Consider the following 26,488-nt stretch of genomic DNA (forward strand, 5'->3'; position numbering starts at 1 on the left):
TGTGTGCTCCAAATTTGGCTATGCATAGTATGGGAGTAAAATATGATAATTTCCCCGAAGAACTCATTTTTCCATTAATTCTATGTTGGATGTGAGATATGAATAGAAATAACAGTCTTCTCTTACAAGAGTAGGTCTTTCTTTCCAAGGAATACAAAAAGACTTCATGGAAAAGGTTGTTTTTGATCTGGGTTTTGAAGAATAGGGAGAACAAAGGAATACATATTTATTAAGCTTCTGTTGTTTATCCCTCTTAAACTAAGATCTTCAACTGGTCTCAATTTGATTGAGGCAACTACCCATTCAGTGATTAAAGCTACATAAGAGAGAAATAAGGCAAAGAAAAATCATAAATACCAATCAGTAGTCATAAATATACAAATAAGCAAATAAATAATGTTCCAGGAACTATGCTAAGTGCTTTACAAATAACTCAATTGGTCCTTGTTCCTAGGAAGTAAAGAATATCATTATTTCCATTTCATAGTTGAGGAAACTGAGGAAACATTTAGATTGCTTGACTAGAATCAGAGTGAGGAAGCATCTTTAGGTAAATTTGAATTCATATCTTCCTTACTCCAGGTCCAACATTCAATTCCCTGAACTTCCTAGCTGCCTTTAGCCAGGCAAATAAGGTAGGAATGTCAGGCCCACTGCAATCAGAGAACTTTCCAGATAAAAGAATCCCTACTTCTGCACAAACAAATTTGATACAAAAGTAGAAGAGAATGGCATTTACAGGAATCAGTAATTAGACCAGTGGCTTTGAAGTGGATAATCTCTTTATAGGAGCAGTAATGGATAAAATGGGAGTAATAGTTAACACTGGTTTGAAAAGAACCTTAAATACTGTACCCAATAAAATAGTTTTGTTCTATAAGCAACAGAAACAAATGAGAAGGGAAGGAACTCAGTGAAAAAATTATGAATTTGTGTGTAACACAACCAAAGTCCTATTTTGGGAAAAATTAATGTGGTCACAATTAATGTGGCTGGATGGGTCGTTGAGGAGGGAGGACTAGAGAGAGAGAGAGATTAAAAGTTGGGGAACCCAGTAGAATACTGTGGTAACAATTCAAGGTGATGTTGAAAAGGGGTCCTTGAAATAAGAATGAAAAGGAAAGGATAGACATGAAAGATGTGAAGAACTCACAATCTATTTTCACAAAGATCAAAGAATTTAAAGCTTCAAGAGACATTGTCAATCACCTGTGTTAGTTCTGATGGGGTGCAGCTTCTAGGGAACTGTCACAATAACTCTGAGGCCCTCTGACCTTAGGACGAACATTTATGACTATTTGATAAACAATCTGTTAATAATCCTAAGATCTACTGGTCTTGGAGTGGTGAAAACTCTGAGGTCCCCTGGCTTTAGGAGTACTATAGTCCCACAGTACTACTGCTGACTGTCAGATAAACAATCGGTTGGTGAAAGCAAAGTTCCTGGACAATAGTGAATAGATCACCCCTGAAATCTACCTGTAAACCTTAAAATTAGCAAATAAGTAACATGAAGCTCCTGGTCTCTAATGTTTTCCTATAAATTTATCTTCTTCTGATTCTTTGCTAAATTCTTTTGGAACTTAGTCTGCTTTGATTGGCATTACAATTATAATAAACTTTGCCTCTGGACTTGGAGATTCAAGCCTGTAAATTCTTTTGAGACATCTCATGACACTAATCTGAAATCCCAACCTTTTGAGGACTCTTTTTAATCTCAACAGTTCCTTCATTTTATTGATGAGTAAAATAAGGACCAAAGAGATAATAGCAATGTTGTAAATTCCATTTGGGAACGTCAAGTTGCAAAACCTGCTTTTCTGATTTCAAAGTTATAATTTTGTCCCTACATTATTATACTTCTAATTTTTCAATGTCCCAATTTTGTCTTTGATTTAAAAGATATATATCACAGACTTATCCATCTGCCTATTAGATATCTCAAACCATGCACATTTTAAACCCAATGTCTTTATAATTAAATTCATTAACTTCCCTCCAAAACATAGCTGTCTTCTCAACTTCGCTATTACAGTCAAGGCTACAAACATCCTCCTGGTTATCCAGGTTCACAAGTAAGGTAATATCTTCTACTCACTGCTCCCTCACTATCCATATCTAATCTCTTGTTAAGTCCTATCAGTTCTTCTTTAGCAACATATGTCCCCTTTTTTCATGTAGTACTATCATCATCCTGGTACAGTCCATCACTACCTAATGCCTGCCCTACTGCAATAACCTAATGGTTGACCTCTCTGCCTCAAATCTCTCCCCAGTCCAATCCATCCATCAGCTATCTCAGTTCAATAAATCAGAGGGATAACAACAATAGGTTGTTATCTTGTTTGTACTATGACAAATGAAAAGTTCAAGAGACATAATTTCTGGCTTATTAATCATTTTATTAATTATGACTATCAAATAATAAAAGAATGATCATTTGACTTTCTCTGATAAATGACACTAATCTTTCATGAATCTTGAGGGCTTCCTATTGCTTAAAAAGCCTTTGGAAAAGACTGAGCTTGAAAATCAACTTCAATGGTTAACAACCAATGAGGGTATGAATATATTAATGAGGAGATGGGCAAAAAGTCTTCAGATCTTCCTTCAGAATGTGTCCTAATCATGAGATTTCAGCAATCTGTGCAGAAGGTCTACCCAGACCTTTTTGGTTGATGTTCTTCTTCAAAAGCTAGATTATCCTGAATTCTAATGAAAGATTTCAAGACAGGAGCTTATTTGCTAGGGGCAAAATCTTGCTGGGACTGGATTTTGTTTGTAAGGGCTCCTAGTTGGGTAAAGTTCCACCCAAGATCAAGAGGCATATACCCCAAGGATCTGGACAATCTTACCTATCAACAATATTCTTCAAATGCTGGTTGAATAATCTACAGGGAGTTGATTTCTGAATGTCTAGCATGTTTTTTTTTCTATTACTTTTATAATGCAGTTCTAAAGACATATCAGTTCTTTTCTGGACATTATGTGTTATATGACTTCTAAGAAATGTACAGGGAAAAATTAAATAGTTTTAGAATATGTAATTATTTGAATGTGAATTGTCTAGTCATTTAACAAGTCCATAGTAAACCTACTATGTGCAATATTTGATGTGGCAAAAAATAGAAAGGATCAGATATGATCCTTATCTTTTAGGAGCTTACAGTTTAGTGGTAGGAACAAGGCATAAGCTAATGAAACTAAATAATGATGGAAGCTAGACCAAGGGAATGATAGAAAAGACTCCAATAGGCAGCCATAAATTTTTATCTGCTTAACATTTTCAACAATAGGCTACTTTGTGTAAACAGATGTGCCAAAGTGCTGAGGATGTATGTTAGCTCCTAGAAGAAAGGGTACATTCTATTGTGACTTTTTATCCTCAGTGACTAAGTTCTTTGCAGGTAATAATCAATTTTTGTTTAAGTAAAAGGGAATGAAATACACCTACTATCTTCTTAAATTACAACTTTGGCTCCTAAATCTTCTATTTTTGTGCTTTCATTTCTCCTATAAATTTCTTAATTTATTTGAACCATTCTGTCTGTTTAAAAATGAGTTTGTGAGCAAGAGGTTCAGCTCCCCTCCAGTTGATCTCAAGTAATTAACTTGTTATATGTTGATAATTGTACTAGATTCTGGAGATGATAAGGCAAAAATAAAAAAGTCAATGTCCTCAAGGAACTTATATTCTAATTGTGAAATAAAATATAACATACATAAATAGAAAGATAGATAGCTAGTTAGATGGAGGGATGGATGAATGGATAGATAGATAAGAATAGATGGATAAAGGTAGATATACATACATATATATATATATACACACACATATACATGATATACAGGATATTTTAAAAATAAATACAGAAAAAAAATAAATAAATACAGAGCAATTTGGGGGGAAAAGATGACATCAAACATTAGGAGGATCAAGAATGACCCCATGAAGGAGGTAGCTCTTGGGTTGAGCTTTCAGAAGGAAGTTATGTGTTCTAAAAGGCATTCCAACCATTGTGTACATTGTGTATAGCCTGAGAAAAAGCAAACTCTTTACCTGTTTCTTGGATTCTATTCTCTATTATGTCCTTCATGATTTTGCATCATTAATCATTTCTTCTCTTTTATATAGATGGTATAGTAAATAGAGCTCTAGGCCTGAAGTCAAGAAGATCTGAGTTCAAATCCAGCCTCAGAAACTAATGGTATGTCATTTATCTCTGTTTGTTTCAGTCTCCTCATCTATAAAATGAGCTGGAAAAATAAATAGCAAACTACTCCAGTATTTTTGCCAAGAAAACTTCAAGTAGGGTCACAAAGAATCTGACTCAACTGAACAATAACACCACCTTTCTCCCCATTTTTAGATGAAGAAATCTAGAGTCAGTGAGCTTAAGAAATTTGTTTATAATCACACATTTAGTGATTAACAAAGGTGGGAAGTCTAGTCTTTCTTTCTACTATTCCATTTTGCTTCCCTTATTATTATGGGCCAACCAACTCCTTCTTGAAACATTTGACCATAATTTCACTGATATAATTCTTTCTGGTTATACTCTTACCATTGTGACCATTCCTCTTTTATTTTCCTTCTTCTATGTCCGCCATATAAATATATGTTTTTCCCCAATTTCCCTTGAGCCTTTCCTCTCATTATACTATATCTACCTTTGAAGAGGTCTCATTTATTCCTTAAGTTAAATTATTACCTATATGCATAGGATCCTTAAAAATATTTCTTTACCAGAGTTCCTACAATTTTCCACCAGATTTTCTATAGAGTTTGCTACTACTAATACCTAAAAATCAACATTTTCAAGCAGAATTTTTCATCTCCTTCTAAAATCTACTTTCCCTACCTTCTCTATATCTGTTAATGGCACTCCTAATTCCCCATTTACCTAGACCTTGAACCTCAGATTTATTAATGAGTCTTTTTAAATCTCTGAATGCACATATTAAATCAGCTGCTAAATTCAGTCAATTCTATTTCCCCCAAACCATCTTATCTTGGTCACTCCCACTACCATTCCCTTGTTTTAGGCCCTCTTCTCTTCTTGATTATAGTATTGTAATAAATTCACGACTAATTTTCATTTCTCCAGTTTATTTCCCCTTCAATATAACATTTAAAAACCTACCCAAATAATCTGCTTAAAGAAAACTCTGATATTGTTATATGATTCAATAATTGTGAATAACTCACATTAGTTATTGAAAAGTTTGGATTTCTGATCCAAATTTTTTAAAATCCAAACTATTTAAATCCTTTCACACATGAACTCCAACCTCCTTTTTTAGCTTTAGCAATTGCCTTTTGTTTTAGATCAGAAAAGGGTATAGACCTCTGGTTTCATTGATATTTATTTCACAAAACAGTTTTATATTGATTTCATTGAAGGTTTTTGGTGGGAACCTCCCTCTGCCAATGTAGTTCTAGACCTCTTTTGTAAACTAAGTGTTAGAGATTTTCCTAGAGTACTGAAATATAAATGTCTTATTCAGTTACACAGTTAGAATATATGAAAATCAGGACTTGAACCCAGGTTCTCTAGGCTTTGAAAATCTCTTTTTTTTTTCCCTCTAAGCTATAGCTGTATGTCACATGTTCCAAATAAAGTAGACTAATCTTCAGCTTTCACCTCTTCTCACCTCTTCTCATCCTGTCCTCTCCTTTCTCTTTTTTTTTTTCATGCCTTCCTTGTGTCAGATTAGCCAACATTACTATTTATCAAAGACCTTTGCTTCTTTCAAAAACCAATTTAGCTGCAGTTTCAAGAGGTCTTTATGACTAATGCAATTGAAAATTATTTCTTTTTTATCATCATTCTCATAACACTTTGCCTGAATTTCTGCCTTTCATTTTTCTTATTCTTCCAGCATCATTGGCTCTATTTAACAATTTTTCCTTGCTATCAGACTCTAAGCTGCTTGAAACATAGTATTTCTTATCCTTTTTTGTATCTCTCACATGATGACTTGCACATGGTAGCCCTTTAAATGACGAAAAGAAATGAAATACTCTATTGGCTATGGATGGAAATATAGACTGTATGGTAATAACAACAGATTATCACTTTAATCTATATGTAATGGAGGTCCTACTGCCTTTAGAGTATGTAACTGTGCCATTACACTGCCTAGCATAACTAAAATATGTCAAGAACAATTTTTTTCAAGAACATAGTGGAAAGAGTGATAAACTAGAATTCAGGTCAATGTGAATTCCAGGGCTTTTGATGGAAATAAGGATGGAATAGAAGTCTGGAAAATCATTAATTATATGAAGTTCTGCACTATTCTGGGGGGTTTAGTGGAAAAAAGGATGGGACAGAAGTCAAGAAAAACAAATGACATTAGTTATGTGAAACTGTTCCTTCTTTGGGGACTTAATACAACTAGTATAATGTTAGCTGAAAATGGGATCACTGAGAAGACCTTATCATCTACCTGGGATCATTCTTGAATTTACATTCTGCACAAGACCTACTCTATATTTGCATTAATATACTGATAATATTGGTACTATGTAAGAAAATAGAATGTAATATCCAGAAAACATCACTTTCAGGGCCATGTGTGGATCATAATTATGACTTGGTCTCATTAATAGATACTCCAGACAAATGAGATAGTATGATACAAATTGCATGTCAGTCGGGTTAAATGATAGAAAAGCAATTTAAGTAGCAATGGAAAATTAATTATTAAAAAAAAAACTTTAGAACAGAATTAATGTGCACACAGTTTATAAGTCCCCAAGCTTGAACTGCATACGAATAAATTATTTCAATAATCTTGGAAGTGTACTAGCTAATTCAATGGAATTGCATTGTCCCAAGTTTGCTTGTCAAGAAAAAATATTGTTGTTTTGATTTTTTCACATATTCCAGAAAATGCTGAGCTGCCAAATAAACTAATTCTTTCATTTGCAAAACTGAGAGATAACATTCATATTACTTATTTCACAAAGTTGTTATTACATAAACTTTAAGTATTATATAAATGTGAACTTTTTTTTCCTCTTGGGAGGAAAAAAATTTGGACCTGAATTCAGCAACTCTATCTGTGATGTGTACTTGTTGTATAATCATAGGTATGTTAGTTAACCTTTCTGATCTTCATTTCTAGAGATAATACAACAACAAATTCATAAAATTACTCTAAGAAAGTCCTTGGTAATCTTTTAAAATATAATTAAAATATGAATTGATATTATTTCCATTTAAGGAAAAAGGATATAAGATAATGAAATTAGTTTGGTATTAGTTTTGTGCATGGATGCATTTTTTGATCATCATGTTTTGTTGCAAAAAGTACCATTTTCATTGAGATCTGTTGGACTTTTCGCATTAATATTCATATTTTCAGTTTATTTTATACTACCTAATATGATTTTAATTTTTTCATGTTTTAGTTTGTATAATATTTGCTATAAGGAATAGTTACATTTTAACTATCAGACTTAAATAGTGATTGCCTTGATTATCTAGATGATCTGCATATCGATGAAGCATGCCTACTTCTTCAGAGATCCTACATATCTGAAATTAACCATTACTATTTCAGAGATTATGGATAACAATATCTTTCCTGAAAGGCTGCTTTAGTAGAGCTACTATCTAAAGCAGATCAGGAAATTATGTACTTAAATATAGAATAGAACTCAGAAACCACCTAGTCTGACTCTGTTATAGGGATTAGTAAGTATCAGAAAATTTAGGAGGAATATGACAGTTATTTTACTATTTGAAGAGCTGTCATATGAAATGGGGATAAGATTTGCATGCTTGGTTTCTGAAGGTACAATTGGAAATAATGAGGGGAAGGGACAAGGAATCAAATATAGTCTCAATGCAAAGAAAAAAGTTCTTAACAGAGTTTTTCCAAGTTGAAATGATGTGACAGGAGGTGATCTATTCATCTTTGTTGAAAGTCTTTAAGTGAAAACTAGATAATCACTTGTTGTATGTCCTTTTTCAGGTGAGATTGGATTAAATGGCCACCATATATTTCTGAAAGTCTCTGGTAGCTCTTCCATGTTAAGGAAATGAAAGGATCCCTACAATAATCTTCACTACCTGACCTCTAGGGAAACTACCTGCAAGAGTTCAGAGACTGGGAGAAATGTGAGCCATCCAGGATTGTGACATGGGAACTCCCGAGGAGCTATAATATTTATTCTGTGACTTAGTTGAGTGGATAGAATGACAGGTCTAGAGTCAGGAAGATTCATCTTTCTGAGTTTAACTCTGGTCTCATATACTTACTGGTTTTGTGATACTTTGTGATACTTGTGATAAGTACTTGTGTGGCAAGTACTTAAACCCTGTTTGCCTCATTTCCTCTCATCTGTAAAGAAGGTGGAGAAAGACATGGCAAACTACTATAACATCTTGCCAAGAAAACCCCAAATGGGCTCATGAAGAGTTAGACATGAATGAAAAATAACTGAGCAACAAAGATATCGAAGATTATCTCCTAGCAGCATTTTGTCATGTTGTTTTTTCATGATAAAAGCCTGTCTAATGTCTTTAATCTCCTTGAAAAGTGCTGAAATGTTTCATGCTGTGGACATCAGAGGAATATGGGCTACTTTCTTCAGCCAAAGGTGAGAGAAAACAGTTTAAAAAGCTAGGAAGCAATGTGTTATAAGGGACAGGACATTCTTCTTGGAGCCTGGAGAAATAAATTTGGTTGCCTAGCTCTGACACCCACATATAGCAGGCTGGGTTAAATCACTTGGTTTCTCTGACTCTCAGTTTCTGAATCTAAAAAAAAGTGGGTATACTGCCTGCCTCATAAGGTACATTTTCAAAACTTAATGTGCTACAATGAATATAATTTGCTATTTTTATTGATTCTCTCCATCCATACTCAGATCATAGAATCACAGAAAGATAGAGTTTGAGAGTTGGAAAGAACCTCAGGGACTATCCAATCCAATCTAAATGTCACCTTATGAAAGGATCATTCACAGCAGCATCTGTCTCATAAGGGAAATAGAATTCCTCTTCCTGAGCTTCTTAACATATCCTCAGAGAGACCCCTGGGTATTTCAAACTCCTTTTGTTATTGTTGTTCATTTTGTTTGTTTTTTGCAAAAAAAAAAAAAAAAAAAAAAAGAAGAAGAAGAAGAAAAGAAGAAGAGCAATGAATCTGCTATGTTTTCAATTAGAGGATGACCCCTGGAAAGAAGGCAATATGATTTATTCTTATATCATCAATTTATAAAACTTAGAAATTTAATTTTTAAATCATGAAGTTTCATATGAGTTTTTATGTTTTTTTTCCATAGAACTATATACAGTTCATGGTATTCTTTTCAACCCCAAATGTACTTCCATTTATCCATACATTCCTTACCTTCTACCCCTCAGCATCTGGATAAACACTTAAAATTTCCCACCCCAAAGAGACATAAAACTTGGAAAAATCTGCCTGGCAAGAAATAAAACTTTCCCATTTCTTTCCAATTAAGTTTTGCTTCACAGGGAAGCAGAGATAAATATGGACCATTGTCTAATTATGTTTTAATTTTCTACATCTGCTATTTTCATTTTGGAACACACAGGTTTTTCAATCCTTCCTGTACCTCATTCCTTGTTCCTGAGATAAATTTTGAATGTTTTCTTTTCCTTTAATTCAACAAGCATTTATTAAAGACATACTATATGCCATAAACATAGTCTGTCTCCCAACTATTCACTAGGCAATGGGGTTATAAAGACAAATATGAAAACATCCTTTGTCTTCAGGAAGTTTATACTCATTGTGTGCTGAGACATTAATTATATGGCATATTTTTTACCCAACCACCGATGAACATTTTGCCTTTTCAGGAATAAAATGTGTACTTTAGAAAGATGCTTTGTTTGGTTGCTTGACCAGGCTGCCAAAACAACTTTCTCTTCCATAATTTCATATATTTTACCTTTTGCTATTGCACTTATCCATATTTCTCTAAGGTTTCATGTCATGGTTGTATTTCCATAAAGTAACAGCTTCTGGAAACATTCTAGGCCCAGCTCATCTACATTGAATCAGTGCTAGGGTATTGAAATTGTACACAACACTTCTTTTTTTTTATTGCTAACAGTCCTGATGTAAGCCCTCATGAACTAAATGCCGACAGGGCACTAGCTTTTAGCAGGAAAAATGCAAGACGTGGCTGTTTAACCATCTAATAATAATTTGATGCACAAAACCAACCACCCAGCAAGGAGGCAGCTATACTTTGTAAATTCATGAGAATAGGACAATCAGTTCTGTGGTTAGAACCAGAATCATTTCTCCTTCTGGAGTCTAAGTCATTTTCCCTGCAAACCAACATTTTTAGAAGCTCATAATTTGGTCTCCACATTCTCTATTACTACAGTACCCTTTGGCCCCATTCTGTTGATATATGTTTGTTCCAAAGGGCTTCAGGTTCAGACCACAGGCGGTACTAGAAAAGCCCATGTTTTCTGCAAACTATGCTATTTTGTAAAGTGTTTTATAGCATTGTTCTGAGTGGAATACTGCTTGTCCACAATGATCACAGAGATTATGTAAATATTTTTAACTAAACGGCAATCTTTCAATACCTTTATCTATCGTATAAAATGAGTCCAGCTTTTGACAAGTTTGAAATATTCTTTACAGAGGTCATTCATCCTCTTGGGGTACTATAGCCTTGGATTTCAGAAATGTACTGAATTTGAAAGGATATTGAATTATGAAGTTCTTTTAGAAAAACTGGAAGGGTGGAAATTGTGCTTACTCGAGTCTCCTGACACCATTTTCCTGGCTTTGGTTATGATCCCCCACCTCATTTTTTTCCTCCAGTTTTCATTAGCAGATTTATGGAAAGATATTTCCTCCTAAGAGAAAAACAGCCACATCATCATTCTACAAGATCTTGAAATACAAATCCACCAATGAATTACAAACATTTATAAAGTGCTTACCTTGAGTCAGGCAAGGTGCTATTTGCACCTGTGATCAATTTTTTTCAGGGCTTCAAATGTTGATAAAATATATAGAGAACCCATGAGTCAAAGTTTGGTTTTGGAATCAGGAAGCATTGGTTTTGCATTCCACCTCTTATACTTAATAGTTTTGTAAGTCCCTGCTCTCTATCCCCCACAGCAAATTATTTGTCCACACACCAGACAACTCTCTGAAGATTAGAAGTTGCAGGACAGTTGCTGTTTCAGTAGAGGTTATCTCTCAAGGTGTCCAAAAGTTTCCAATATCAAGTAAATCACAGTTCTGGACTAAACAAAAAAAATGTTTTGTTCCATGCATTCTGAGTATCATGCTAGAAGCTCACCTGTAAATAGTGCTTGGTTATTTACACTGTTTTACCTATATTTTCTGTGGTCTCCATAGTTATCCTTTATTTTAAGTGTTATTGTCCCTATTTTATGGAAGTGGAACTTGAGACTATTAGAAGTAAAACAGTTTGTTTGGAGCCAGGTTGCTGAACTGGGATTTGAGGTCTTTGGATTCCAAACGTGTCCAACCCAAAAGAAGCAGATCCCTGAAGTTCACATATTGACTTAGAAAATCACCAATTAACATTATTTATGATGTTTGACAATTTTATTTATTATTTTAAATTTTCAATTATGTTTTAATGTAGTTCAGGCGGCACTTGGAAGTTTTGTAAGTCATGATGCAGATAAGTTTAACACCTTTGCTGTACATCACGTCAAAAACACTAAATTATTCCTTCAGTCCAGGGTCCTTTTTACACCCTAGACTCTCATCCTTTCTAGCTTTAGATCATATCTCTATCCACATACCCCAGTCCAAATGGACTACTTTCTGATCTTTAAAGGTATCCCCACATCTGCTACTCTGAATGAGCATCTCTGTAGAGTAGGATACTCTACTCCTTATACCTAAAATCAAAAAGAATGAACTAAAAGATAAAGACCCAGTCCTGTTTCCCTAGGGGCTATAGGTCTCTAAGGACTTGCTGGGGAAAGCTCCTCAGCCTTTTCCTTTAACAAAAGAGTTCTTTCATAGGAAATCATTAATGAGCAAGTCACCTTGCTCCCTCAGACAGTAATGCAGCAAAAGTTTTCAGAGATGCTGTCGTGGGGCATTTTTGAAAATGTCAGCAATTTGAGCTTTGCTACAAATTGAAAAAAGTTCTTTCTAACCCATGGTGAATTGTAATGGGCTGAAGCTTGAGTTGATGCACTGAGGTCCCAAGCATGTGAGGCTAAATAGTAATTGGACCATATTCTATTAATATATATATGCTTGGAGAAAAATGGCCCCTGCCCAATTTTTGAGCAAATGATGATTTTGATGGGTGGCGGCAGAGGGGCGGAGAGAGAGGTGGAGAGAGAGACTGCTGGCTGGCTGTGACAAGAATGTCACAGCTGCTCACATTGCTATCGCGATCCCCCTTCACCTCCGGTCCCCCTTCACCTCCGGTCCCCCTTCACCTCCACAAAGCATAAAGATTGAAGATTTTCCCTTAACCTGAATTCCTGACTCAGGCTGATTTTAAAATATGCATTCATCACAGTGGACCCACACAAAATTTTCACATATACTATTATCTTCACAATTCTCCCTGAAGCAGCTGACTAGTGCCCCTTCTGTCAATGATCCCTTTTTAGCAAACTAATGGGGTCTGTACACATGCCAGAAAGCGATTACATGTCTCTCTATATATTTCTTATCACTTTATTAGTCTGTAACAAGGACCATACTTTACCTCATTTTTTCCCTAATATTAAGAATAGTTCTCTAAATATTGCACTTCATATTTGTTTAATTTAATTTATTTAACTTAAAAGTTAAAATTTTAATTTGGCTTTAAAAGTTTTTAGAGAGATATTGCCATATGATAGTTTCATATTTTATTCTTATATTCAATTATATTCCAACAGTATTCCTTTTATACCAACCTATTCACTAGTAGGCAGAGAAAGATTATATTCCTAATAATATTCTTCTGACATATAGGAAAAAGACATTTCTAACCACATGATAGTACAACACAATGTATAAGCAGACCTCCAGCTTTGCAATTATACTACACCAACAATACTGTAAAAATGAATAGTTTTGAAAGACTCAAGAACTCTGATAAATGGAATAACTAAGCATGATTCCAACATACTGATAATGAAAAATGCTACCCATCTTCTGCCAGAGAGGAGACAGACTAAATATACAAAATGAAACATACAATCATAGATATGGTCAATATGAGAATTTGTTTTGCTTGACAAGGCATATTTGTTAAAAAGGTCCCTCCCTCCTTTCCCATTAAGAGGGGTGGGAGGATGAGGAAAGAAAATAAATGCTTAATAACTAAAAAATAAATAAAATTTAGCATTTTAAAAAATGTGCAGGAGTCACCCAGGATAAGAGAGCAAAGATGAATAATTATATACAACACTGGAGGGAATAACCTCATGAGTGAGGTAATAGAGATCTCTCAAAGTTTTGAAAAGTTCAGAAGCTCATGGGATTAGCAACATTGAAGTTCAAGCACTAGTTTCATTGAGTATTGACCATTTGTTTTACCTCAAGAGAAACTGATCTGCCATCTGCCAAGAGAAACTGAAAGTCATTGCAAGCAGGCTTTTGTAACAATATCATAGTATCTGTATGATGAGGACACTGGTCAAGGCAATGCCATATGGCATATGCCTATGTAAAACAAAACACCTTCACTTCATGAATAGTTGGATAATCAGTAGTGGAAATTAAGAAATTCTAAGCATCTATTAGAGGCTTTTTATGTTGTAATGTTGCTACAGCATGGTTTTGTCTGCTTCATTTCTACCCTCATTCTTTGATTTGTGTCTACCCATCTTATATTTTCCCATATTTGTATCTCCTGACTGAAATTCACAAGATTTGGGTCAGAAAATAGAGAAATTATCAGCCTGAATAGAACTTTATGAGATTACATATTGTATAAGACCAGAAAACTGCTATTATCATGAAATTCTTAATGCATATTTTTTCATAGATAGTTATTGTTATCTTATTAAGGTGCTTCTAAGGTAAAAGCATCTTATTTATATAAACTATTGTAAAGACATTTCTTTACATGTTATTTTGTGGGATTATAGAATTTATATATGAGTAATAACTTATCTGAATGAATTTCTTTAAATTTTCAATCTCTCCCCTAGCTAATGGTTCATTTTCTGTTACTTGAAATATGTCCTGATCTACATCTTAAAAGACCTTCATGTGATTTTTATCGTCCTATCAAGTTGATGGTCTACATCTGTGTTTTTACAGTTTTGGAAGGAAAGTATCTATTATTCTTTCCTCCCCATTCATTTCCAATTTACTTTCTTTTTTTCCAATTCCTTTCCAATCTTTTGCAATCTGAGTTTGATCTTATAGGACATTTAATTTTTTAATATATTTTTTCTTAGGTCTCATCTTTCTTTACCTTTGTATAGAATTTGATACTATTGACCAGATCCTTTCCTAAAATAGTTAATTCTTGTTTAAGTCTCCCTGACATTTTTGCTCCTTGTTTTCCTCCAACTTGTCTGATCATCTTCTTTCATTCTCTTTGCAGGATCTTTATCCATCACCCACCATTATGCATGGGTATATCTCAGGACCCTATCCTGGGTTCTTTTTTCTTCTCAGTAACTTAGTGTGATGACCACGTTAGCACCCTGGATACCTTAGAATCCAGCCAGAGTCAGGATAAGCAAAAGGATTGAATTGGATGGAAGCAGAATCTCTGCGACCTTCTTTCTTCCTCGTCTATCACCAAAGTGACTCTGGCTAATCTTACTCCACCCCCTAGTCCCTCCTACAATTATCTGTATACACCAATCATTGACCCAGCACAGGATAGTGGGAAGGGCCATCTTCCAAGCATATGCCCATAGAGTATTGTCCAATTGGTAGTTAGCCTTAAGTGCTCAGCTGTCCTGACCTCAGTGAATTGACTCAAGAGTTTCAAGCCTATTACAACTTGGGTTTGTCTCAATGTCATCCTTAACTCTAGTCTCACTTTTCACATTCCATATTCAATAAATGACCAATGTTTATCAATTCTGTCTCCACATAATCTTCTATTTCTGAACTTTAAATAAAAGTCACTGTCCTAAATGTTTGTGGCCACAAAGCCCCAAAATGACTGGAAATCTATAGCTACACCTCTGTGTTTACATTCTAATATTTGGAGAAAAGGTGTGGGAGTCTCATGGGAACTGGATTGAAAATCAGAAGTTTGAGGCAGCTAGATGGCTCAGCGGATAAAGCATCAGTGTTATGTCAGGTAGAACCTGAATTCAAATGCAGCTTCAGCCACTTAACACTTGTTAGCTGTGACCCTGGGAAAATCTGTGAAACAAACAAACAAACAAACAAACAGAGAAGGTTCAGGTCCTGTCTCTTTCACCACCTAATTGTTAACTTCTCTGGACTTCATTTCTCCTTGATTGTGAAATGAAAGGATTTGAATTGGACACTAGTCCCTAAACTAGAATTCTCGAAAGTGTATAGGTTTGGAGGGATGGATTCTGTTAGGTTAACAGATATAGTAACAAGTAAGAGCTTTCTATCAATAAAGAACATAACTATGTCCTGGTACAATATATAACATAATAACAATATAATAATCATACTCATAACTCTGGGTCATTAAGAAAAAGATTAAACTCTGTTTAATATCCTCTGGATGATAGATAAAGTAGGCAAGTATATAATCCTCTTGAGAAAGTTTTCCATGAAAGGAAGGTAAAATAATCTTCAGGAATGGTTCTTGGAACCTGAATAGGCAAAATTCATTTGTCTAGATTGTTTCTTATGTGAAAGTATTCATTCCCCATTAATGTTGGACAAATGAGTGTTACCTTACTTGCCTTTTTTTCCTCTACTTTACATAATTACTTATTCTTTTCATCTTAATATATCACTGGGTTCTGATTAATTTCTCCAGGGGCCATAATGCTCTAGCGCTTCTTTTTGGTCAGTGGATTAGCACATTTTATATGCAGTTTGGTGGTGAGAGTTCAGAAGAGTTCAGTGTGCTCATCTTCATTTTTCTTTTCTCTTCAGAAGCCTGATCAAAAACATAAGCATGCAAAAGTACGGCTTTTTTATACCTAACTTGAAGCAGAGTTTCTTTTATTAGTAAGTATCCTTTTGAAGTCTAACAAAAGACTACTTATGTCTAACCAGCTGCTGCAAATTAAGATATATAGTCTCTTTTCAGCTTAAACTGAGGAGGGTAAGGTATAGACAGTATATCTTTTTCTACTCAATAGGACACACGTAATACCATGAATGTTTGTCTAATTATGCAAACTTGGCAAAGTTCATTCTTTAGCTTTCCACCAGTTTTTTGGCAAATTGCATTATGTGAAGGAGAATGAAATATATTTTGTTCCTTAAGGGACAGCCATAAAATTGGAGACATAAAATTGAACATATAGTACATTTTCAAGACTTTCATTCCATGATTTCTCAGCCAAATGTGACTCAGTTTTCCTGGATCAGTGAAATAAGAGTTATGCAATTTTAAAAAAATGCATCTTACATACCCTCTCAGTTCCTCAGTTTACCAGCATTGGAAAATTTAAATTTTGAACTATAGAATGGGAATGGATTTTAAATGGGTAAATTGGCTCAACCTCCACTGTCACTCCATTCTGAGTTTTGTTATATCATGTTTTTTGCCAAGTGAACATTTAGGTTTTCACTATAAAATTCCAGTAAAGAGAGCTCACTTGCTTATAGAATGATCCATTGCATTTCCAGGTCAGCTTTAATTGGTACACACACACACACACACACACACACACACACACACAAATTATCCAAATATTTTGGAGATACCCTTTTCCCCAGAGCTAAGACCCAGCAAACAGACTGTGCCCTGAATTCGATATAACAATAATCCTTTGCTCCTTAGAATGATCTCACCCTCTGACAAAGTATAGCTCCCCTTATTTCTTGTCACTATAAGTACTGTTTACTTCTGTTCCCCTCACAAAACAGGGTGGCCATGACACCTAATATTTGAAATAATGACTGTTCCCATAGACCTCAGAAATATCTCTATTATGATAAGAAATGCTAACTAGGAGACCTATGTAAAGATCAAAGATTGTATTGTGACTCAACCCCTTTCATGTATATAAGTGGCCCCAGCAGCAGCAGCATTAAGCTTTTTTTTATAGGAGAAGGGTCTTCCATTTGCAAATAAAATTTTACTCACTCTGGAATTATATTGTTTTATATTATATTGTTTATATCCTGACTCTTTTTTCTCTAGTCTGCTTGGTGTGACTCTGGTCACCCGCAAGTTAGAGTCTGGTTCTAATCTAGTTAACAGAATATGCCGATTTGTAACTTCTAATTAGTTGGCCAATAGTCAATAAGCATTTATCAAGCTCCTATTATGTGTCAGATAAAGAAAGGGAGAGGGAGGGAGATAAAAAAAGTCAAAAACACCAGTCTCTGCCCTATAGGAACTTCTCATCTAATGGAGGAGACAATATCAAGCAATTACATACAAAAAAAAATGTATAAGCAATATTAATTAGAAATAATCAACATAGGGGAGTCAATAGAATTAAGAAGAATGGAAAGGCTTCCTGTAGAAAATTATATTTTTAATGGAATGAGTACAATATTTGAAATATAAAGATCTGGGTTAGAAACCCAGCTCTTCCCCTTACTAGGCTGTTGATTCTGAACAAGTTTTCTTAAATTAAAATTTGAAAGTCTCTTTCATGCATATTATATGATGGTGTACTTGAAGAATACTAGCAAATCAACTAATATAATTCATCAGCATTTCTATATAACAGTGAAGTCCAGTAGCAAGAGATAAAAAGAGAAATTGCTTTTAAAATAACTGTGAAAAACACAAGACAAACTCAGGAACTATATGAAGAAATTACAAAGCACTTTTTACATAAATAAAATCAGATCTAAACAACTGGAAAAATATCGATTGCTCACAGATTGGCTGAGCCAATATAATAAAAAAATTACAATTACACCTAAATTAATTTATTATTTCAGTGCTGTACCAAAATTAATCTAGAAAAAACAGAAGAAATAGAATATCAAGGCACTTAATAAAAAAATAAGTGAAGGAAGATATCCTACACATTCTAGATTGCAATTGTTTTATAAAGTGGTAATCTCATACTAGTTAAGAGATAGAATGGTGGATCAATGAAATAGATTAAGCACACAAGACATAGTAGATAATAATCACAGTATTGTAGCATTTCACAAACACCAAAACTTCAGCTTCTAGGAAAAGAACTATTTGACAAAAACTGTTGGGAAAATTGGAAAGCAGTTAGTTTAAAATTTGGACATTAGACCAACATTTTACAACACATACCAAAATGAAGTCAAAATGGGTACATGGTTTAGACATATGAGTGATATCATAAGCAAAAAGGAAAGCAAAGAATAGTTTATCTCTCACATCTATGTAGAAGGTAAGATTTTATGACCAAACAATAGATAGAAAGTATTTTAGAATATAAAATGTAAAAGAAAGCCAATGCAGACACAATTAGAAACTAGGGGGCAGGAGAAATTTTTTACAAGTATCTCTGATAAAGATCTTATTTCTCAAATAAATACAAAACTGACTCAAATTTATAAGAATATAAGCCATTCCATCAATTGATAAATGGTCAGAGGAAATGAACAAATGAAGAAATCAAAGCTTTCTTTTATTTATATGAAAAACTGCTCTAATTCACCAATGTGTATTAGAGAAATACACATTAAAATAACTGAGGAACTTTATACCTATCATAATAGCTAATAAGAGAGAAAAGGAAAATAACAAATGGTGGTGAGAGTGTGGAAAAATTGGAACACTAAATACATTGTTGGTATAGTTGTGCACTAAACCAACCATTCTGGAGAACAATCTAAAACTATGCTCAAAGGGCTGTAAAACTATGCATACCCTTTGACCTAGCAATACCACTATGGTCTATAACCCAAAGAGATTCTTTTAAAAAAGGAAATGTAAATGAATAAAACATATGTATAAAACCTCTTTTGTGGTAGCAAGGGATTAGATATTGAGGAAATATCTATCAATGGCTGAACAAATTGTGATAGAGTCATTATGGAATATTCTTATGGTCTAAGAAAGAATGAGAAGGATGCTTTCAGAAAAAAAAAAAACTAGGTAGACTTACAGGAACTGATATAAAATGAAATGAGCAGAACTAGGAGAACATTGTATACAGTACCACAAATGTTGTAAGTTCACCTGTGAATAACTTAGCTACTCTGAATAAGACAATGATTCAAGCCAATTCCAAAGGACTGATGATGAAAAATACTATCACCTTTAGAGAAATATTTGGTGAAGTCTTAAATGCAAATTGAAGCATACTTTTTATTTTTACTTTTTTTTGGTGGTATTTGTTCGGTGTTTTCTTTTACAACATGACTAACATCAAAATGTATTTTTCATGATTGCACATATATTACTGAAAACAAATAGCTTGACATCTCAAAGATGGGGGAGGAGGAGGAAATGGGAGAAAATCTGGAACTCATAATTTAAAAAAAATGAATGTTGAAATTATTTTTACTTGTGTTAGAGAAAAATAAGATATTAAAATCTGTTTAGTTACTTTACAAAGTCCCTTTCATCTCTAAGTCTATGATCCTATAACCAGGTCCAAGGTTTCACCCCGAGGTCTGTTCTCTTTCCCCTACTGACCTGAAGGCACATTTCATGGCAACTGATTCAAGTGAATTCTGTGAGTTTTTGGCCTAAGTGTATTTTATGATACTTGCCCTCCTAAGTCTTTGCTTGGAATGATGTATTGAAACTAAAAGAAATCACTTTTAAGAGTACAAAATGGAGAGGCTAGATAGCAATTCATGTGAAAACTATCTGGGAGATCTAGGAGATTGTCAACTCAAGATAAATCAATACTAGAACAACAAAGCAATAATTAAAATAATAATAAACCTATATCTCCAACTATGGTGTCCAGGATAAAAGAGCCCAATAAGCCTACATGCTCCATTCTGATCAGACCACAGATAGAATACCGTTCTTAGACTTGCTCAGTGCAGGTAAGAGATTGATAAAATAGAATATGGCCAGAAGAAATCAACCAGGATGGCAAGATGACTGAAATCATTCTATACCAGGATAGCTTGAAGAAATTAGAGAAAGGAAGATTTAAGAAAACCACAATGTAATCAAACAATTCTCATAGATAAATCAGATTTATTCTAATTGGCTCCCGAGGTTTGAACTGAGGTAGTATTCTCAAAGAAGCCAATTTCAGCTACACATAAGGAAGAACCGCAGATAATTCTAGCTGTCCAAAAGTGAAATGGATTGTCATAAGAGGTCAAAATGATTCTTTTTCATTGGCTCTACTATAGAGAAGTCCAAGGTCAAGGTCCTAAATAAACCAGACAAACTCTCAAATCTTTTCCATTTTTGAGATTTTGGGATTTTGTTGTACTATAAAGATAATTTAAAAAAAATAACCCCAAGTTCCTCAAGGGGAAAAAAGGCATTTTGAAAAAAAATGTACTAGCAAATATTACCATATTTAAAGTCTTTTTATAAGTAAAAATAATGATATTTGAATTAATTTCTTGTTTAGATAAATTTTTGTTGTTTTTTTCAATAGAAAACATCCATATATCAGTGAAACAAAACATTATGTTTGGCCAAACTATCTGCAATGCCAATGTTGTGTCACAGTTCTCTTTTATTGTCCTGACTCAATTTCTCTTATTGTCCTGCCTCAGTTTCCCTAAATTGATTCTGCCTCAGTTTCCCTAATTGGTCCTATCTTGGTTTCCTTAATTGTTCTGCCACAATCTCTTTACTTACAAAATGCCCACCTCCACCCTTTGGTTCATGAAGACTGATATAACTCAGGACTATTTGCTCTAAAGTTATAAATTGTCAATATGTAAACTCAGAAAGGGGGACTAAAGTCTGGAGTCTGACACTTTCTTAACTCCTACATTGTTAGAATTTATGGTCCTACCCCCCGCCCCCAACCTGTCAGAACCAGATTTTGGTTCCTGCCTGGAGATTCCTGCTCACCAGAATTTGGACTCCACCCCTCTGCCTTTATTTAACTATCATATATAAATATGTCATTGGGAACTCACATTGGCTGCTGGATGCTGGTTGGATGCTGGATTCTTGGAGATGATATTCTCATTCAGCCCTGGGACCAAACCATGGATCCATTTGGTCCCAGTAAATCACTCCTATTTAATAAAATATTAAAAACTCTCTAATCTCTATCTTGTCTCAATTTCTCCAGCATTACACCAAGATATCTGATTAAATTTATGTAGATTTTTACTTTTTAATAAATCTACATTGATAGAGGGCTGCCTCCAGTCATCCTGATCTACCTCTTGCCACTGGAACCACAAAGTAGTGAAAGAGAAAGTGAGGTTTGCACAGCCTCTTAAATCCAACTCACTTGCATGTCATGGCATCACCTCCCTGATGTCACAGTCCTCTTCCAGAACAAATTAAAAACAAAAATAATAAACACTGATAAAATAATTGAACTGAAAATGATGTCAGTGATTATCTACTCTGAACCTCTAATTTACAGATGAATAACCCAAACCTTATAAAATAAAACAATGAACTTAAAGTAATACAACTCTTTCAATAAAGTCAGTGCCAAAATTTCTGATTTCAGATCTTACTTTTCTATTACATGTAGATCTTCTTCCTCCCTTCAGAAAAAAATATATTTTGCTACTCTTTGTTTTTATAGTATCCAGATTTTTAAACATATTCCTTCCTCAAACCTTTCCAGAGGGCCATCCCTTAGAATAATTAAAAAAAAGATTAAAAAATTAATTTAACAAAACTACCCAAACAAGTAAACTGAGTCATAATCATGAAGAAGAGATTTTTCTCATCTCTTCCTCAGATCTAATAATATAGTGCATTATGATTACACAATATTCATTTCAAATTACCTTTTAAGTGAATTATAATTTAAAATGCCATAAAAATATTTTAGCTGATTAAATGAAAAGTAGAAGTTCCAAAGATTGACTAGGAAAGTGGACTCTGATTATATTTTAAAATCTTTTTCAACATGAAATTTATTTTAAAAAATTTTCAAATTTCATCTAACTCAAGTAAGCTAAAGAGTAGGGTTTTAAAAAATTATCATTAATTTTGTTTTCCTCCACAATAATTGTGGATATTTTAATTATAAGGAAAATCTTCCTGAAATTTTTTTATAAAAAATTTTATTATAATTATTATTAAAAGAGAAAATAATAAAAAGAACTATTAAGTTAAAAGTGATTTAAGATGTTAATTATAATATATCTTAATGGGAAGGTGACAAGATAATAAACAAGTCTTATTGTTTCAAATTTTGAGATTGTAATGGGGGTAGAATAAACATTGAATAATAGAAGTTTTTAATTGAAGTATCCTTGAAAGATTAAACTTAAGTAATTAACATATAATTAAAACTAGAAAGCAAATGCAGTAAAAACTATTCATTTCTAAAAGATTGATATCCACACTATCTAAAGCATGTTCTAAATGAAATAAACTTTTCACTTTACTTTTCCATTTCATTGATATTTTAAAACATTTTTATTTCTTGCAAATAATCCAGCTGGCCTAGGTATCCTCTGTACTATTCAGAATCTCTGGGAGATGAAGTAATCGAAATCTTCAAGTCAATAGGGAATATATTACTTATGAATTCTCATGATAAATACAGTGTTTCCTCCTAATCAACTATTCCACTGTCTGTTGATATTGTAGTTTTTACAAACAAAACTCTATGGCAATCCAAAAAAATGTTTATTTTAAATGGATGGTAAATTTTGTTTAATTGATGATAAGGAAAACCTAACATCTTCAAGCATGTACAAAACCTTGGTCTTGAACCAAACCAGAACAGCAATGTCAGTTGGTGGTTGGATGCCTCTATAAGGGATGAGAAGTAAGAGGAGCAAAGAACTGAACAGAATGTAAAGACATTCTCTTTCTGTCTAGAAAGCCAAACATACCAAGATGGCCAAATGAAGCATAAGACTGAGAGTGGGAAGAAATAGACAAAACCTGTCAATAATTTCCAGATGCAGACACAGATCCGGAAGATTCTGAGATAACCAGAGAAAGCCTGAAGGAACAGGTGATGGTGCTGCTGTATGGACAGATTAGACAGATCTCAACTTTGGAACTTTTAACTGGGACTTCTTTACAGAAAATATTTAATGCCTCTAACTAAAAAAAACAAAAAACAAACCAAAAAAAAAAAACAAACAAACAGAAAAGGTGAGTAAAACATGAGAAATGAGTAAAATATTCATTTCTAAAACATATTTTTAAAAAATAAATATATGAATAAATTTTATTTTGTTTAAAATAAAAATTAAATTAAATTTTAAAACTTACCTAATTAAAATAAAATAAATAAATAAAACTTAACCAGCCCTTATCATGCAGAATACACTCTTCCTGGATATAACTATCTCAGGCCAGGCAACACAGGCCATGAGCAAAAACTAACAAGCCAATGTGACAAAGCTGCAAAACTTCATGTTCAAGCTTATTAACAAATAGATCAAGGACATAACCCCTATCTATACTTCAACAAAACAGATAAAAACTTCATAGAAGCAACTAAAGAGACAAGCTGAAGGCTGCCTCCAGAAAACCTTTACACAAATCAACTCCAATGGCTTAACACTTTGTAAAGATTCCAACAACAAGCAACTGGGGAAGTTGCCTTGAAAGTATTTAAAGTAAAAGAACTCCTATTGCCTAAGCTGACACCACCTATCAAAAAAGCCAAAACACAATTTCACCTCACCCACTTTGGAAAGACAAATAAGCAGGTACCCAGACACGTATTCATTAAGCAAGCTAGAAAAATATAAAGCAGAAAACTAAGTCAATCTAACAAGGAAAATCCTAGTATGACTGAACAAATGCAACAACTACCTCTAAGAGAAAACTCCCAAGAACAAGCAGGACTAGGAAATGGTGGAAGAAAGGTGGGGAGCAGGTATCTCAATAGACTTCACCAATGTAGCCCGGTGAAACTATAACAAAGGCCATGCATCAAGGTATATAAACCAATCAATGCCTAAAAATGAAAGATACATATTACAAAAAAGTAGAAACTCAATTTACCGGAACTGGTGCAACAAGATCACCACAAAATGATAACTCACACATGCAGATCCTAACTCCATGGAGTCTCATAGACTCAGATGCACGAGAAGTATGAATGTCACCAGCAGACTCCCAGCATATGTCAAATATGACTAGTGAACTAAACTTAATATCTTTTTTTCTAGTAAATTTATTTATTTTTAGTGAACATTACTTTATGAATCATGTTGGGAGAGAAAAATCAGAGCAAAAGGAAAAAAAAAAACATGGGAAAGATAAAAAAACAACAACAAAAAAAGAGATGTGAACATAGCATGTGTTGATTTACATTCAGTCTTCTTAGTTTGTTTTCTTTTTGTTTTTTCCTGGATGTAGATGGAATTTTCTGTCCAAAGTCTATTGAGATTACTTTGAATCATTGAACCACTGAGAAAAATCAAGTCTTTCATAGTTGATCATCACACATTCTTGTTATTTTGTACAATGTATTCTTGGTTCTGCTTGTTTTGCTCAGTATCAGTTCATGTAAATCTTCCCAGGCCTTTGTATAATCAGCTTATTCATCATTTTTTATAGAACAATAATATTCCATTATTTTCAACTTGTTTAGCCATTCCCCAATTGATGGGCATCCATTCAGTTTCCAGTTTTTTGCCACCACACAAATTGCTGCTAGTTTGCACATGTGGGTCCTTTTCCCTCCTTTAAGATTTCCTTGGGATACAGTCCCAGTAATGACACTACTGGGTCAAAGGAGGTGCACAGTTTTATAGCCCTTTGGGCAGAGTTCCAAATTGTTCTTCAAAATTATTGGATATCTAATATTCTTAGAGTAAGAACTCTTCAGAATTGCAATCAAGACAGTTAGTGAACAAGGCCCAAAAGAAACAAAGGTCAGTCTACAACAATGATCTCACAGCAACAAGCAAGTTGCAGAAAATACAAATAATCTCATGCCATAGGCCTGTGATGGAAGCATACTAACAACATCAGTCTAAAACCATGGGAGACAAACTATATCCATGAGATTACTATACAAATGACTACAGCAATTTCAATGAAGACACTGACACCATACCACTGTATTTAAATATACATATATATTTTTTGTTTATATTTTGTTTAAAATAAAAATTAATTAAATAAAAAAACTTACCTAACTAAAATAAAATAAATAAATAAACACTTCTTCCAGCATTTTCAATAGCAACAATTTCTAACAATAGGGGATGCAATACAATAGAAATACTAAAGACAGATACTTCCTAACAGGCATTTGCTACTTCAAAACCAAATCAACCAGCATGACAATTAGGACCAAAGAAAAGTAGGCAGAACACCACAAATCACAGCCAGCTTTTGCTAATATAAAAGCAAGTATGAACCAAAACAATTATGGAAATTTGAAATGATGTATCCACAATGGACATCTTGCCCATGTCAACCAGCATTAGAAACAATAGTTGATATAGGCAATGAACAAAGAATAATATATTAGTATCAATATGGAGCCAAATCAATGGAGGGGGATCAAAAATGGTTAATTTGACATAACTGAATGCAAAAATCAAGACTTTGAATTCAGAAATAGTTGGAGACAAACAGTATTGGATGACAACAGACCAGACACAAACCTCATGATAAGAGCAAGAAGAGAATTAAATACATATGTCCCATGGACTGCACTAGATGATCCTGGACCACGATACCCATGGGGATCAATATGGTACAAACATCTAAAAACAATGCACAAATCACACTTGAGAACTTTGGCACTATTTGTTTGTGATAACAATTCACTGAGCCTATTTATTAAACAATCCAAACTGAACTGGTGATGATAATGGAAATGGAACAACAAAAAAATAGAATAATGACTTATGCTACTTTCTTCTGGAAAGGAAAACTAACATTAAGGAGAAAGCTCAAAGCAGCACAAATATTCAACATGTACTCAATATCTGCTCCAGATACAGCTCAATTCAACAATCAATTCCCAGACTATTCAATATACCAGATGAACAATCTCATACTAACATGTCCTCTAAAGACTAACAAAAACATAATAAAGCATTTGTTTAGTTGATTATTGCTAGCACAAAAAATGCTAAACCTCAAAACATTTAAACTTATAAACTGAATCCAGTATCTTTTCTATAGGAAACCAATAAATTCTATACAACTACTTTAATGAGTGGGTAAATAGGTATGAATAATCTGTTTTGGTACATAATACAACTATAAACACTACCCCTTTCCTCACACTAGTCAATCAGCTAGCTGTAAAATTTTATATTGTGTGTGTGTGTGTATAAATACCAGAGACAGAGAGCAACATAGCTT

This window comes from Sarcophilus harrisii, chromosome 3 (genome assembly GCF_902635505.1).
Source record: "Sarcophilus harrisii chromosome 3, mSarHar1.11, whole genome shotgun sequence".
NCBI lineage: Eukaryota > Metazoa > Chordata > Mammalia > Dasyuromorphia > Dasyuridae > Sarcophilus > Sarcophilus harrisii.